This window comes from Heliangelus exortis, chromosome 1, assembly GCF_036169615.1.
Source record: "Heliangelus exortis chromosome 1, bHelExo1.hap1, whole genome shotgun sequence".
NCBI classification, from domain to species: Eukaryota; Metazoa; Chordata; class Aves; order Apodiformes; family Trochilidae; genus Heliangelus; species Heliangelus exortis.
This window is the reverse complement of record NC_092422.1, coordinates 19,197,076-19,214,462: the sequence shown is the minus strand read 5'-3', so window position 1 is coordinate 19,214,462 and position 17,387 is coordinate 19,197,076. Positions and strand designations below refer to the sequence as shown.

At 44.4% G+C, this 17,387-nt stretch overlaps 1 protein-coding gene across 2 annotated transcripts in view; it reads left to right on the top strand.

Annotated features, from left to right (window-relative positions):
* SPATA13 (spermatogenesis associated 13) overlaps nt 1-17,387 on the top strand; it is a 156,021-nt gene that overhangs the window by 64,282 nt on the left and 74,352 nt on the right. Inside the window, exon 1 of one of the 2 annotated variants that reach the window (XM_071735981.1) lies at nt 13,475-13,712. The exons of the other annotated variant lie outside the window; for it this stretch is intronic. The gene's annotated coding sequence lies outside the window, so the exon portion shown is untranslated. Of the gene's footprint in view, nt 1-13,474; nt 13,713-17,387 lie in introns of those variants that run through there. 2 annotated transcript variants of the gene reach the window in all.

Sequence of the window (17,387 nt, the reverse complement as noted above, 5' to 3'; positions counted from 1 at the left end):
GTCTAACCAAAATACCTTTAACTGATGACTTAATTTAAGTAATACTCCAGAGTAAGAAAGTTAGCTCTTTCTTTTCTTTAGGACTTTGATGTTGGGTTCCTTGGTAGCCACTTTCCCTCTGGAAATGTAGCAGGTAATACAAAGTGTTTTAAGAGGAAGCAGGTCTATTTCTTTTTCTCCTACAACTCTCACATCTCAGAGGTGAAGTTCTGGACTGAAGTAGCCATAGGAAAGTGAAAGCGGTTCTGCACAGTCACAAATTATCATTAGAGGTCAATATTATGTCATATCATGGCTTAACAGTACCTGTGAGGATTGCATGTGTTCTTTGCTCTTGGCTACTGAGGAGATGCTCAGCTGGTATCTTTCCAGGCCCTGGAAGAGCTGTTACTTGTATGATTGCTTCTGCCTGGTTTGACGTGATATTGCTCTGCTCAGCTGGGGCTCTCAGTTGCCTCTGGCAGCTCCTTGTTCAGTTCTAGGGCCAGGGTGCAGCTTGTTCTGCCTTAGATGTTGCAGGTGTTCCCCAAAATTTGCAGCTTCAGGGGCTGAGAAGCAGACAGACTGTATTACAGAGAGCCTGTGTAGCTTCCTCTCAGCGTTTCCTACATCACTGGGAGTAATAAGACTGTAATAAGAAAAATAGTCCACAAAGAGCTATATAATTAAAACAATCCAGTGCTACAGGACTGGCTGGCTGGGGCCACTGCTCTGAATAAAGCCAGCACTCTGAGTGACAGCCCTTTTCATATCTTTGCCTGGCTCCAGGGCAAAGGGAAAGGCAAGTGAATGCTTTTCAGTCCTCTTGAATTTTTTCCAGTTGCTGCTGGATTTTGCATGGGATTCTTGAGACATTTGCTTGAGATGACACACGATGAGCATCACATCCCTGTAATATGCAATAGAAGATTGCTCTTCAGCTGATGAAGTGAAAGTGTCATTGGTTACTGGAGAAAGATGCCCACTCATCAGACTGACAGGCCAATGACTGTATCAGTTTGTCATCTCAGCATCACTGAGCTACAGATGACCTTTCCAAGCCTGGCTGTTACTCTTGGGCAAGATGATGTACTTGAGCTGCCATTACTGGTATTATCTTTGCTTTCTAGATAAGATTAACAGAGAATTTGTCTCTCTGGCACAGTTAAGTCTGATACTTCACACGGATACTAAATTCATTATTTATTGTTGTTGCTTAATATTTGTGAAGAGCTGGTTTTGTGCTCAGCATTTTAATGAATTCCGACTCTTGTCTCCATTGAGTCTTTCAGAAATATGACAGAATGGAAAGCAAGGGTTTTATTAGCAAGGATTAAAAGAGGCTGTGAAGTGAAGATGAAAGGACTGTTGTCACCCACCATTTCCATTTAAAACACGCAGTGCTTGGATTTATAATGTGATGCCAAAGAAGCTTCTCTATTAGTATGCATGATCATTTTGGGGCAGTACCAACTATGCTAGTTGGTAAGAGACCCAGTGAGGCAGTCAGAAGGTTTTGGAAATTTCTGATCATCTGGTTACCTCCGGCAGGCAGGCAAATTTTGAGGGGAAAATACCATGTAAGCTATTTCTCAAGTTGTCAGTAAGGTCCTGTTCCCCATTTATCCCACCCTCTAGTTTCTATTTCTTGATTCTTAGAGATGGGCATTCTGGAGATACAGCTCAATGAGCAGCATAGAGTCTAGGGATGTGAGAATAACCTGACTCTGCAAGATGGTTACTTGTGACATTGCTTGTACCTTTCCAATGAATCTGTTGGTGACAAAAGATTTTCCTGCAAATGTAGCATCAATGATATCAGAATGATTTTCCTCAGCAGCATCTGCCACCTTTCTTGGCTTGTTACATCTTTCTCTGCCATTTTCTGAAAGTGTGACAGTTTTGCCCAACAAAGTAATGTAACTACTTAGCATTTGTCAGGCCACATCTGGAACATTGTGTTCAGTTTTGGTCCCCACCATACAAAAACAATGTGGACAGGCTGGAAAGGGTCCAGGGAAGGGCCATGAAGATGATCAAAGGACTGTGCAGCCTGCTGTGCAGTCTGAGGAAAGGGTGGGTCAGCCTGGAGAAAAGGGGGCTCATAAGGGAGACCTCATAACCCTGTTCCAGTAATTGACATGAAGCTACAAAGAAGATGGAGACTCCCTTTTAACAAGGAGTCACATGGAAAAGATGAGGGGTAGTGGGTACAAGTTAATCCTGGGGAGATTACAATTGGACATGATGATTTTCACAGTGAGAAGTATCAGCCAGTGGTGTAAGCACCCCAAGGGAAGTGGTGGATTCCACAACACTGGACACTTTTAAGATTCATCTGGACAGGGTACTGGGCTATCTTGTCTAGACCCTGATTTTGCCAAGAAAGGTTGGACCAGGTCCCTTACAACTTAGTATTCTTTGATTCTTCGCTACATTAAGAGAGAAGATGATGCAGTTGACATTTACTTCAGCTTTACTCATGTCTTGTGGAACAAAATATAACACGGGGACTGCCAATGAAGCACCAATCTACACTTATTTTACTAATAGAGAGACTAGTTTCTGCCTACCTCCAGACTCTGGAGAAGGTGGATCATCTCCCAGGTGGTGTCCACCTCGCGTTGTAATCAGTCAGGATCTTTCAGCACATCACCATCTAGATGCAGGTTTTGCATCCTTAGTCCCTGTAAGCATAATGAGGCAGGTCTGGATTTACCAGAAGTGCTAAAGAAATGTTAATCCTCATCCATTTGCCTCTGCCCCCTTCTAATTCCCCTCCCAGAGCCCTGTGCTGAGGGCATGAGTGACACCTAGGCAGGAATGTTTGGGATCTGAGAACCCATGAGGAAACCCAAAGCCTCCCTTCATGGCAGAGGCTGCCTTGAGCAGCTCTTCTATCTCCAGCACTGCAGCACAAACTAGAAACCACAGATGCAAAGACTTGTGAGGTGTTTCTCCTGGCCCTATGGAGAGGCTCAGTGCCATGTGGTTTCTGATTTTGCTGGATTGCAAAGAAAAAATGGGATTCAGCTGACAGAATGTGTCATGTCTGGGTCTTGAATGTGCTTTGTCCCCATCATAGTATCTAGTAGATTCAGGGCTGAATGTGATGCACCTCATTGACCTGGCTGCTTTTCCCTTGCCTTCAGTAGATTTTTAGGTTCTACCTCATTACACATTAAAAGACCTATATCCTCCTTCCCCTGACCCAGGATTGCCCTCATTTGTCCAGGGGCCCCTTCCCAGACTTTGGGAAAAGAAACCTCTATTTGGAAATTTATGTCTGCCCTGTGGCTGAGGGCAGCACTGGCATTTGTACCTGTCTGTGGCAACCCATATTTGTCTTCCATGTTGGTTTCTTTCCCTCCACCTTAGTTCAGTGTGTGTTTATGAAGAATTTGAGGATACTTTTTGCACATATAATGAAGGGAAAGAGAGCAAACACAGCAGTCCCCTGGACCCAACCACTCCTTTGTTCACTGTGCAAGTGCTGCCTGCAGCACCAATGGGGATGGGGAGGAAGCTGTGACTTTTGTTCCTTCCAAGTGTCACTCCATCTGCTTGCAGCACAAAGGAGGGAATACACTAAGGTGAACATGAAGAATGTTAAGGCAGGTAGAAAAAAGTGTGCTTTTCCTGTTATTTGCTAGAGTACTGCAAAGCTCAGTTTGCAGAGAGGTAGCTGTGCTCACAGAAGTGTATTCCAGTGTATGTCACTGCATTGCTGTGCCCTGAATGGCTGTGTTTGCTGACATACATAACCAGAACTAGAACATGTATCTAAGCACTGATGTAAAAAACTGGGGATGAGCCTTATCCTGAATTGTTGCAAAAGGAAATATCTCCATGACAGCCCTTCCTTTGAGTCACTGTACACCCCGTGCTTTGACAAAGGACACTGCCCTGTGCTTCTGTGGAGAAGAAGCACATTTCATGAATGGATAAATCTGTGCCCAAGAAATGTCTTGCATGGATCTGAAAAGGAATCATTGCCAGGAATCCTTCATCCCATGGCAAAGCCAGTATAGCTCAGAGGTTTGAGCTTTGTACAAACAGGAATGAGGTTGGGTGGCCAGCCCTGAACCCTTTCCTTTTCTAGGTAGAACCACGTGTCAGCAAATGTCAGCAACAAATTCAGGCTATTTATGCCCAAAGTAATAACGTTTTATTTTGAAATATGCCATTTGGCCTAAACCAAAAGAAGTAGGGGTATTTCTATTTTAAAAATTAATACATTAACTTTATTCTAGTCATTTAAGTGAGAACTTATGGAGTCTCAGAGGATGATAATTTAGTGTCATTCAGCTGGCTTTTTAAAGTCACAGAGGAATCCAAAACATATATAATGCTCATTATATATAACAGGTCTGTGTATTATTCATTGAGTCATCCTCCTCTTACTTGTATTGCTATTTGTTTACTTCAACCCAAAACACTGGGTCTGTCTCTGGGGAAACCATTGCCGTAAGCAAACTATGGGTTGTTTGATCTACATCGTGGCCACTTCTCTGAGGAGTCTGAGCAAAGTAAATTCCCATCGTCACTGGTAAACACCCTGGGGTGTGCCTAGAATGTCAAAGTAAATTACATTAAGATGAGGGGGGTTTTAAAATTTCTTTTAAAACAAAGATGCTTTTTCTCCCTCTCTTGGTAACATGCTTCTCTCCTTTTCTGTGTAGTTTGCTGTGATGTTATGAAAGAGCATGTACTGAGCTCTTTGTTCAGAAAAACGATCTTCTGAAAGTGATGCTTTTAGGAGGCTGAATTCCTGTGTCAACCGACATTTGGCTGCTGATTGTAGCAGCTTGATTTTAATCCAACAGCCTCTGTACTTGACTTACCTGCAATTAAAGGTGTAGTCTACTGTAACTAGCTCTGGGAGCTGTGACTGCTACTTAGCAAAACAGAGTGAAAATATCACTGTGGCCCCTGTGGCTCAGGGAATGATTCAGGCAAAAATCTGGAGTAAGCTTTGCAAAGGCTGGGATGATCTCTGGTTTTTGTGAGCAGGGATAAGCAGAGATGGAGGCAGTGCTGGCCCCTCACAGAAGGGCGGAAGATAAAGCCCTGATGGGATATGCTCCACAGATCACAAGTGGGAGGATGCTCTGGCTTTTGCTGACCTTACAGAGCTGTGGAGGGTGAGTTCCCAGAGGAGCAGCAGGACACACAGCAGCACTGCCTTCACTTCAGTGATGTTACCAAACACTGCAGGGGTCATCCCCTCTACTAACTTTTTATGATCTGTAAGTGGTTCCGCTTCACCTTCCTTAGTAGACTAACATTTCCACAGCACAGTACCTCCACATAGGAGTACCATCAAGTACCTCCACATAGGAGTAAATGTCTTCTAAATAACACAGTCAATTTAATTTGATTTTGGACTCGTTGAGTGCACTCACACAGCAGGATGTCAGTACAGGTACAAATGGTAAATACAACACACAGTGTGATGCCAGAGTCAGAGTAAACAAGTTTCTGTCCTGAACAAGAAACTGCTTTGTTCCCCACACCTGGTCCTGCCCTCAAGTGCCAGCAGATGAATTGTGGCCCTGCTTTGGGCTAGCTGACTACTGACATTTCCTCCCCTTGCCAGGCTCCAGGGAAAGACACTTTGGGAAGCCAGCTTCTCAACCCCTACTGACATATATAACTGGCAAATATAACAGAGCTTGTGCAGTAAACTTCAAAATTGCCATCAAGGAGCAAGATGTGTTCAGAATAACATGGTCCTGGCAACCCAGAAAACAAGTATCTCATGGTTTTCTTGGCACCCTGGCAGGGTTGTGGATGGAGTGGATGGCTGCAGTACATCACTGTAATTTTCCTGCAGCCCTGAGGATCAAAGACTTGTGAGGGTAGGTCTAGACCACTCTTCTCCTTCCATCTCAACAGGCTTCCAACTGTCTGGGCTGCAGATCAGCATCTGAAGCACCATGCAAAAAGCTCAATGTTTCTTGCCCTGGCAAACAGATAAGAGCAAAGGACACAAACTCAGGATCAGCTGAAGCAAGCTAGAGTGAATTCCAGGGTGAAGGACTCTCAGCTCTGCACACCAGCTCTGGCCACCAGGGATTTAAACCCACGGGCTGTCAGCAAGAGGCAGCATGTAAAATATGAGAAGTGGCCAAGTTTATTTAATTTGTTGGCTTTTCCACTGCTCTTAGCCCAGTTATCAGAACACTTGATTTAGTTACATGGAGCAATATGGAAAAACACTGTTGAACATAAAATGAAAAAGCTGCTTCCAAGTAGCTTCCAAATAAACTGTTAGTCCCTTTGCATTGCTGCAAATCTAATAAGGCCCTTGATTATATATAGTATTGATGCACTTTAAAATACGTTCAGCTTCAACTTTTATACACATATTGCTCAAAAAGCCTTGGGGCAGGAAAATATAAAGTAATCTTGTCAGGACCTCAGCTCTGATACCACAAGGTCTTTTGAGCTGGCTGCTGAGAAACGACCAACTCTGTGTGCTCAGGGTTGTTTTTCTCAGTCATTCTTTTGGGATGGGACCACAGTAGCTGGGAGATGAGCTTATTAGCCCTCCAGTATGAGATAGTCCAGTTAAAGGGAAATCCCAAATAAGGCAGGTCATATGGAAAACCCTGGGGAGCATGACAGCAGCCACCAGCTAGGGTACATACAGCTCACAAGAGCTGCAGGCTCTGCCAGGATTTGCCCTCCTGACTGGTGTTCCCAGAGAACTGGGGGGCCAGGATTGTCCATGGGCTTTGCCAAAGAGCAAGTCTTTACATGTAGAGAATTGGGCTAATTTAATGGGGATTTAAATGGACAAATTAGATATGGTTCCAACAGACACACACCACTCTTCTCCAGTGGTTGCTCGAAGAGTCAGTGCAGCATGACTGGTGAGCACTGGAGACCTGTGGGCTCATGCCAAAACTGCCTAGAACATGGGAGTGAGCAATGGCTGGTCCTTGCATCCTTGTTGGCCTGAATCTGTGTATAACCAGGATGAGAAAACACCTACTCACAGGGAATGTCTCACACTATAGCATCCTGCAGAGGCCCAGGCAGAGCACTATTTGCTGCTACCTTCATTTTACCTGTAGTGTTTAGATGCTTGTACCCTGCCCTGCATTCTTGCCCTCTATTAGGATGCATTTTTTATTCATGTTTGAACATCACCAAAAGAGTGGAATCCAGCTTCTTTGCTCATTCTTCCTCCCATTGACTGCTCCTCACCTTGGATCCTTGCTGCCTGCCTTGTTGGCAGCTGTGGCACTGCTCCAATTACAGAATAAGCTGATTCAACATGTGAGAATGTCAGAGAATTAAGTCAGGAAAACAACTGAATAGGAAGAGGTGGACATGTAGCCAAAAACAGGGGTGGGAAGGAAGGGGAATTGGAGTGGAGGATAGCAAAGGCCTTTTTTCTGTGGCAACCAGATTTTAACTTGGTTAAGGAGTCATCTAAAATCACAACTTCCCCCTAAGCAGCAGCAGTAGCAGCTATGTTAGTATTTTCTGGGGCCCAGCTTGGAAGTTCTGCCAGTACGAATACTTCTCACCCGGAAGATTCATTGCTAGAAGAGGAAGTTGAAAACTGTCAGGCAAGGTAGCATGCAAACTGGTCTTCCAGTTTGCTGGGCCACATGAGGAAGAGACTTGAACACTGGTATTAGAAGGCCTTTGAAAGGACTTTTCTTTTTAGAAGGTGGACTAACCTACCTCAAAATATTATTCCTGACTGTAACTAGGACATTTAGAAAGTAATTTGAAATCACTCCCACAAGTGTTCAGCCCTCTTTGAAGCATGACTGGCTACAGCAACCTGCACAGTGCAAAAGCCAGCAGAGGAGGCAGAACATCACCCTAAAAGTATTTGCTACAAAATACAACACAAAAAGAAGTGACATTCCCCAAATCTTTCTGAAATAAAGCCAGGGCTGACTGCACCAGCCTGCTATGTTATGCTGGCACTGGGACTGATATCTGACACTCCCTGAGTTTCCTTCCTCCTCTGTGCAGGTGTATTTCATCACTGGTGAGTGCCACAGGGCAAAGGGAAGATGAAGTCAGTGTGCCAGGACTGGGGTGGGAGCTGGTGCAGGCTTGCAAGCAAAGCACTCAAGAATCACAAAGTGATTTGGTAAACCAGAAGGGAGGAATTCAAATGAATGTACAAAGGCTCAATACAAGGAGGCACTTTCATCTTCCTCTGTTTTCTCCTTTCTTTTCTCCTTCCTGAGTCCTCTGACAGTATGTCCAGGTACAAACATTGCATCATCTGAATGGACTCACTGGTGGATCTCAAGGGCCCTGAAGGGCAAAGGAGTTACACAATAGCTTTAGACAAATTAACACTTTCATTGGAGTTGTTCCTGTCAAGAAAGAGCTTTTCTTTGAGTGAAGGTGAAGACCACTGCCCAGAAGGGAGAAAGGCCACTTGCTGCCCTGTTGGTAACAAACCATTAACTAAGGTATGTGTCTTGTGAAACCTCACCCACTGAGGCAGTGATATAATTCCTCATTTCATCACTCCCTGGAACAGTTCTGTGAAAATGATCTGAATTAGCCAGAGTAGTTTTCATAAGAGATTTTTTCCAGGTTGTTCTGAGACTAGGAGGGTGGACAAAACATAGCACCCTGTTGGCAGATCTAAGGAGACAGTAATCTTCAGGGAAGTGTGAGGGGGATAAAGAAATAACCTCTTAACCTCTCTGACCTGTGGCCTAAGGGTACAGCCAGGCAGTATATTTAAGATGGGCTAAAAGATAACTACTGCCAAAAAGTGCCAGGCAGCCCCTCTCTCTTTCCCACTTGGGTGCCCTCCTGCTGTTTCCCTTGGAGCGGCACTGATGCTTGTTTTGATTCTGTGTTGAGCAGGTCAGAGAGCTAATACAGGGTAAAACAACCCAACAGGAAGAAAATGAAGATTTTTCTGTTCACTGGATAAGATAAATCAGCTAACGGTGGAGTCAGACAAACTCCAGGTTCAGCACAAAGAGATGGGCACAGTACAGCCCTTTCAAGGACATCTGCTGGCAGAGTGGCACAGCATCATCTTCAAGAGCAAGGACTTTGCACATGTGCTTCAGTATGAATATACAGCACATGCCTCTTCAGGCATGGCATGTTGGTTTCCTACAGCTGATATAGCTGGTATTTAGGGCTTGGATTCACTGGAGTTCAATAATGTGATGCCAAGGTAGTTTCCAGAACACCATTACTGAACAGGGGTACATGTACAAAGTTTACAAAGCTTGAGCAAGTGAAACAGCCACAAAATAAGATTGCTACATCAGTCTGGTTTGGGTAAGGGATTCCTGTTTCCTTCTAAGTGACCAGGAATTTCAGCTTTAGCTTCTGCAAGTGCCCCCCTCGTGCTTTTATTCTGGGTTTTGCCTTTCAACTGTATTAAGCTTCATGGTTTTTTGGCCTTAATGGAGAAGGCCTTCCAGACTGCATCCTGCTGGATTAAGTAAGGTCAGATGAAAATGCTTCCATAAAACCCAACTTATGTTTGGAGTTCTGAGGAGGTCAGCTTTGAAATTGAAAGGAATTCTGACCCCCAGCTGTGACAATCTTCTATTTCTTCCATATAATTTTGAAATTATATTTTAAAATCCCTTTGTAGAATGTTAGTCAGCATTACATTCAATAGGTTATTTCATCATAGAATCACAGAACAGTTTTGGTTGGAAGGGACCTTAAAGATCATCTGGTTCCAACCCCCCTGCATAGGCAGGCTGCTCAAAGCCCCATCCAATCTGGCACTTTACACTTCCAGGTGTGAGGCATCCACAACTTTCCTGGGAAACCTGTTCCAGTCTCTCACCACTCTCACATGTAAGAATTTCTTTCTAAGGTCTTACCTAAATCTACTCTCTTACAGTTTAAAACCATTGTTCCTGGTCCTATCACTACAAGCCCTCACAAAAAGTCCCTCCCCAGCTTTCTTGCAGACCCCCTTTAGGTACCAGAAGGCCCCTATAAGGTCTCCTTCTGTTCTCCGGGCTCAACAATCCCATTTCCTTCACTCTGTCTTTATAGGAAAGGTGCTCCAGCCCTCTGATCATCTGAGTGGTTCTCCTCTGGATTTAGTCATGTCCTTCTTGTGTTGGGGACTACAGGACTGGACACAGTATTCCAGGTTGGGTCTCTCAGGAAGAGACCTCCCTCCACCTTCTAATCCACTCTTCTTTTGATGCAGCCCAGGATGCATTTCAAGGACGGGTATAAAAAATTCATGGTTTGCATTTGGGGCTCTATTGTTTCCTGTGTAATCCCTGCTTTCTTTTGTTCCCTGTGGCTAAGGCAGAACCCAGACTTCCATACCGGGCAGCCCCCACCAAACACAGTGCTTGGCCTCATAGCAATGTAAATGGATGTCGAATATGGCCTGAATAATTAAGCTTCTAAAATCTAGCAGAAAATCCATTGTCACACAAAATGGACCATACAGATAAGAAGCAGGTAACTGAGAACAGTCTTTGGCTGTTTGCACTTAACCTTAAATGCTGGCCAGAATTTAGGAAGGATTAGGTGTTCCTACAGGAACCAGAGCATTAGCAAACACAGCACTAAGCAGCTGCTAATGCGTTGTGCTTGCAGCTCTGGGCCAGAGCCCATTTCTCCTGTTCCTTCACTTCTGTTTAAAACACAGGGAAGGTCACAGGGCTTTTCTGCCATCTCTATCATCCTCAACAGCAGTGCTTGTGTAACTTGCTGTTATCTCTTGAAAACCCGTGGAGGATGTTGCTCAATTGCTACAATTCAATGCTATGTATGGTAAAACAGCCTAATTACCATGCAATTTCTTCGAAAACAGTCCAACCAGGATATCTGCACTATTTGGTCGAAGACAGAATCAGAAAAACTAAGCTAACTTAGCACAAACTATATAGTCTTTATTTACCAAGAATGTAAAGCTCTAGGATGCATACCACTGTTGGTCTGTTTGGTTGTTTTTTTCCAATTAATAGCTTATTCAATGGAAATTGGGCTTAATTTCCAAAGAGCAGGGAGGCTTTCCTCTTTGTTAACACCAGAGAATTTTGTTTGGTGGGTGCAGTGTACAGCAATAAACTGGTTTCTTTTTTATATTTTTGATTTTTTTCTAGATTATAGGATTTTATCAGAAGTTGAGTTTTAGTGTTTGTGGTGGTTGATTTTCTATATCATGTGCAGAGTATCACAGGTTCTGTACCTCAGTCACATAATGAAGTTTTCTGAGCTCTGCAACCCACATAGCTGCAATGCAATGGCATTTCAGTGACTTACAAGCTATTAGATAAGGGGAGAGTATTGCCCCATTTGATTGAAAAAGCACAGATACAAAAAGGCTTACAGGGAAATTTAATGTTATGTATGATCTGGTGTAAGTGGGGGCTGCTGCTCTGCAGACCCAATGCAGTGCCCCCCATTCGCCTGCACTGCCTGCCTCTCATCCCACAATGGCACAGCTGGAGCTTGGTCAGCTTTACGAGCTGATGAAATGGAAAATTATGGCTTTTGAGTGGGTTGTTTTTTGAGTGGATCCTCTTGCTGAAACCACTGCCCCAGGGGCCCCAACATGGGTGCAGTGCAAGACAAACAGATTTTGGGGAGGAATGATATGCAAGAAGATGTGAGTGACATTCACCTTGAGGCTGTAGCTCACAGCTACCAGCTGGTCATGTGAAAATGAGCTCGCCAAAAAGACTTGGCCAGAAGTGGAGTTTCCACACACCAACGGGGGTGCCACCAGAGCTACAAATATGTCTTGGGAGTTCCGTGGGCTTCACTGAGCTATCATGGAGACAGGGCAGGGGTTAGTGGTCCACCCCTTTGAAATTGCTTTAAAACATTTTAAAAACTTAACCAAACCTCTACTATAAAAGATTTGTCTTCACACACCCAGCAAATGTAAATTGCTCATCAGCATGGGTTTGTGCTGTAGCTTTGCAATCTTCATAATACCTGCTGGTTTCTTAAAATATTTACAACTTGTTAAATAACAACCGTATACTTAGCATTGGCCCAGGATGTCAACTGATGGTAGTTTGAGAAACATGTACTGATGCTGGAATTCTATTCCAAAATCTATTCTTTAAAAAGTTTGATTAAAGCTTTCCAAAGGGTGATACTTCCAAAATCACAAGCTGTGAATGCACATTTAGAGCTTTTTTTTTTCTATCTCATCTCTTCTCTAGATTTTCTCCATTTAGTTAACATTCCAGAATATGACTAATATTTCTCAGCTACACGACTGGAAAAAGATGTGGCTGAAGAATTTATCTGATTTAATTTTGTTTTCCTTTTTTGTGGATAGTGGTAGCGCTGCTGTGAGGAAAATGAGGATACCTGCCTGTTGGCAGGAGGGTTATGGTCACTTGAATGAATCTCAAGGTTGGAGGAAAAGAGGTTATTATATCTTTCAAACTGCTAGATCTCTCATTCTATCTTCAACCTTAAGCAGGCATTTAAGCTCTCTCAAATACAAGTCTTCCGTAGTAAATAATACGCAGTTAGGCCCTTGAAGAGCTTTGTAAACAAGGCAATTTTATGAGGCAACACTGAGTTAAAACACTGAAACGTTGCTTGTAAAGCTCTTTTCAACTCCAAGTACCAAGGTTCGGGTTTTGTTACTTTAGCTCCCCCACCTCCCCTATCCTCCTGCAACTGGGGTCAAAAAAGCCCCTCAGGGCATCGTGGTTTTGCACATTCTGCCAACCTGCTCCCATCACCTAAATTACCAGGAAAAGGGCTAGAAATCTGAATGCAGATCTGCATAGGGGTGACAGCAGTTTGGATGAAGGGATGCATTAAAACCCATTAAACCCCATGTGATCCCTGCAGCACAATTCTCTTTTATCTCTCTCCTCTCCACTACTAGAGGCTAAAGAGCTCATCTCCATAGGGCTCATTTCCATAGGACTGAGGAAGCAGAGTGCTCCACAAATCTTCTTTACTTGTGCCTGACTCCACTCCCAAAATGTTGTGACTTTGTAAACTGTATTCGGAACTTCAAATATGTTTCAAGCATCTATGGTGAAATCCGATAAATATAAGGGAATAAGTCAAAGAAAACTGCAGAACATTTTGGGACGCCCTTAAAAGTTCCCTTATGCATTAGAAACGTGCTGTTTAACTGAATAATGGATTTTTTCCTTTTACTTGGTAATACACTTCCTTCAAAATGCTGTGGGACTCCTTAATATTAACTGTTGTGGTGAAACAACGCCTTGGTCTGGCTGTGAAGTCTCTAGTGTATAAACGTTCGCTCTACTTCTTCCTTAGAAAAATAAAACCACATAAACCAGATCGCTGCAGGCTGGATAATTCTTTCTTACAATGATTTGTTTTATGCAGATGGCTTTTGAGGCGGGCAAAAACTTAAATGTGGTTACTATGTCAACAAACGATGGGAATTAGGCATTTTTCTCAAGGACTTACGTCTGCAAAAGGCTGAGGGGAAATTTACGGAGCGTGTTGTGCTGACACTTCCAGCTGTTCCTCCCCCTGAGCGCAGGGGCACAGACACGGCTCCGGGGTGCAAAGCTCCTCCGGAGACCCCGAGCGCTCGGAGGAGCCGTGGAAGGCTGGAAGTCCCCGCGGAGGGTAACCTGGGCTGCTCAGAGGGGCCTTGGGGCATTTTGAGGGAGGAGAGCACCCCAGCTTTCCTTTGGGCTTGAGCTGAGATCCTTATCCGAGGTTTTTTGGGGGGCAAGATTGCACATGCAAGCTTCTGCTGCGCTTTCCGAGGAGTCCGCGGAGAGGTAAGGTATTTTTCCTAATGGTTTCCTTTCCTGCTCTTTTGCCCTTCTCGCTAAGCCTAAAGCCCCCACCTGCATCCTGCTCCTGTGACACCCACAAACCTCCCGTGTCTGGGTGACCTGCCCCGGGCTGGCTGCAGCTTGTGAGGCACCTCGGGGGTGAAGGGGGTGGCTGCTGGGGTTCACCCTCCCGAACACCAACCTCACCTGCAGCGACTGGGCTGTTCAGCTCCGGAGTCCCGTGTGACCACGACTCTCGCAAGCTTGTGAAACAACCCACAGTGGAATGATGCTGTCCCCAGTGTGAGGTTATTCGGGGGATATGAACGCTTATGTTTTTTTGTGATTGCATGAAGCAGGTGTTGTATCTACGTGAGGTCATTGCTATTCGTGTCTGATCTGGTAAAATTAGTTAGGATGGGTGAGGAACGGTAGAAGTTGCTGAGGGGAATTCAGTGCTGTCTGTGGCATGAGGAGATGTGCTGGGAGCCGCCCCTGTCTAGCTGGAGATGTTCGCTGCACCGCCTTCCTCTTGTGCCTACGTCTCACCCCTCCTTTTCCAGCACAGGTCTCTCACAATTCCTTCCACTCCATCCCATCCCCGTGTATCACAGCTAGTTTCCTTTGGGCTACTTTGCCCAAACTTTTAGAATTCATCACACAAGCACATTTTTTTGCAGTGAAAGTGAAGCAGTGTGTAGTGCTTTTCTTCTTCCTTTACACCCACAAACTCGTGAGTCTTAAAAAGCTGCTGCACCCTCGACTCCTTTTACTGGCATCAGCAAATTCACTTGAACAGAGACGCATGGGGCCTCACGTCTGAGGCCACAGAAAATCCCTTGCAGTGTTCCTGTGGGAAAAGAACAGCTGTGTGGAAAGATCAATAAACACGACCAATTGCTCCAAGAGCCATAAAATGGAAAGGTCCCACAAAATAAAATGTGTGGCAGGGGACCCTGGTTTCAGACGCCGCAGGAGAAGTCCTGGGAAACGCAGGAATTAATGGGAAACCTCAGACTTGTTTTCTTTCGGTGGTTCCACACGTGAAAATATTTGTTTTAGGAGAGGAAATCACAGGGATAGGAAGAAATAACTATACAAAAGGAAAGCTTGTTTACGGTTAAAACATTGAGAAATTGTTCATGAATGGTTTATCTGTGTGAAAACAAACACTTCCAGTGCTGCCAAAGCCATCTCAGGTGAGAAGTGTGTTTGCTGTCTTGTCTTCTGAAGCTGAAGTGTCTGGGGGGCTGCTTTGGTTTTATTCATTCTAAAAAACAAAACAAAACAAAAACCAAAAAAACCCACAACGTGAAAAAATGTATGAAAATTGTTACCATGATTTTTTCTTCTTTCTATCTGTTTTTTCCATGTTACTGTAGCTCCTTGGTCCTTTGTTTAATCTGCTTATTTCCCAAAGTTTTTCCTTCATGCCAAGATGAGAGGAAACTCTTAGGAAGACACAGCTCCTCCTTGTTGGCTCCCTCTCACCTCTCCATCCTCAACCTCTTGTCCTCTTTGCAGTTCTCACCACCCACCCTCTTGCTCTCCCCCCCCTCTTCTGGTGTCACAGTTTTTCCCCATCATTCTCACATCTGCCCCAGCCTGGTCCATTCCTGCTCTCCTACCTGTACGAGGCTGCTGCTTCCATGCCTGCTCGCACTCGCCAGCCCGTGGCACCCCTCCTCCCCCCTCTGCCACCCCCTGGGGACCATTGTTTCCCCCAAGCCTTCCCTTTGAGCACCGTCGCAACAAGTTTCCTTGGAGCCACAGGCTCCACAGCGATGATATGTAGGAAAAGAGCTGCCTGGGGTTATATCGTTGCTGCAGGGCAGATATCCTGCAGGATTCATGCAGAGCCCTGAGTGCATTTCCTCCATGCAAGCAGATGTAGAAGTGGCCAGTGGCTCCCTGGGCTGTGCAAAGCCTAACATAAGGAGAGCTGCTTTTTTCCAATTCCTTTTGACAGTTCTTGGCATTTTTGACAGCTGTATACCTATGAACTCAGATCTTGAGGTGTGATTGGTAGAAAAAATAAGATTTCTAAATGGCTATAAAGCTAAATCCTAAAATTAGAATGATTTGTGTTGTGTAGGGGTTTGTATACACATAAAAATTTAGTGGTAAAACTATATAAGCAATATATACCTCTTCAGCTCAAGTAGGGATCTGCAAGGGGATGAGAGGGAGCAGATAAAAGCAGATAAAATCCTCAGTGCAGTTCATGCTTTGTGCTGCCATGCCAGGGCCATCAGTCCGTTCTGTCACTTCCTGCCCTCAGTGGGTTCAGGTCCCTAAATTATCACATGGAAACCTCCCATCCAGTAAAGACATCCAGGTAGTATGTTGTGTCACTACAACTGTTAATAGAAGCATGGTCCTGGCAAACTACTATATAGGCAAAGGCCAGTGGTGTGCTTTGAGTCTCTGTTCTGCAGTGTTTTGCTCAGACGATGAGGAATCTCATCCAAAGCCCATTAAAATCCCATCCATCTTGGTGGGATTCCACTCTGCTTCACTGTGGCTAATTTCACAGATAAGAGCTCCAGGATCAGGTTCTGGCTCAATTGAGAGTTAAATTCTTCTAAGATTTCTCTTAGAAGACAGTACCTTTGCTGTTGGATTCACTTTGGGGTTGAGCTGATCTTGGATACCTGCCTTCATAATTAGATTCTTCCACTTCTTCAATAGGAATGTCCCATGTCACAACAGGGGTGTTGCAGTGACACACTACAGGGCACTGTATCAGTGTATGGGCTTGGCTGAATCAAAGCTCTTTTACACCTGTGTGCTCCAAACTGACTGTCTTCCTGCAAGGTGGTCAAATAAGCAACATTATCTGAGGCCCATGTGCTTTGACCCCCACATGTCTTTTTCCAGCAATGTACTCACACATGAGGTGACCTAAGAGACTGGTCCAGAGCTGCTGGGTCTCAGAGAGCAGCATTTCTGCTCCCTTTTTGTGCCAGGTTTACCCTGCCAGAGCCTAGAAGCAGAGGAATCACACGAAGCTGTTGATTTAGAATTGCTGCCATTGATGTTATTCATGGATGAAAGCTCTTATTCTGTGTTTAATCAAACACTGTTGGGCATGCTTTAGGCATGATCAGTTGTTTAAAATTTTCTAAAGGGATTAGAGAGACCGTGTTTCCATTCAACAGGGATTTACAGCCACGGCACAAGGCCTCCTACTCTGAGCAGGGATGTGACAGGTTATGAATCTGGGGTAAAGCAGCAGTGAATTGAGTATACAAATTAGTCTCTACATCATCAGAATCCAAGAAACTATGTGGGAATGATTTTGAAACTACTCAGGATCTGATCTCTAAAAGTCCATAGGTAGATCCATACAAGACTCAAGAGCCAAAACTCTCTCTCATTCAAATAAACAAAGTATTATTGGAAAAAGTCTGTAACATGACCTACATGGACTGATTCTACCTTTTATTTACTCCTTTTTCTGAAATAAGACTACCATGATCTTCATTTCAGAAGATGTCAGAAAGCCACAGAGCTCTTGCCTTCCTCCCATGGAGAATGACATCACACCCTTCTCTTCTGATATGTAGACAAGATTCTTCTGATGTCAAACCTAAGGGAGGCAAACAAACCTGAGGATGGGGTATCTGACATTAAATTGAGATAACTCAAAAATCACCGGTTTATGCGTAGCCATGG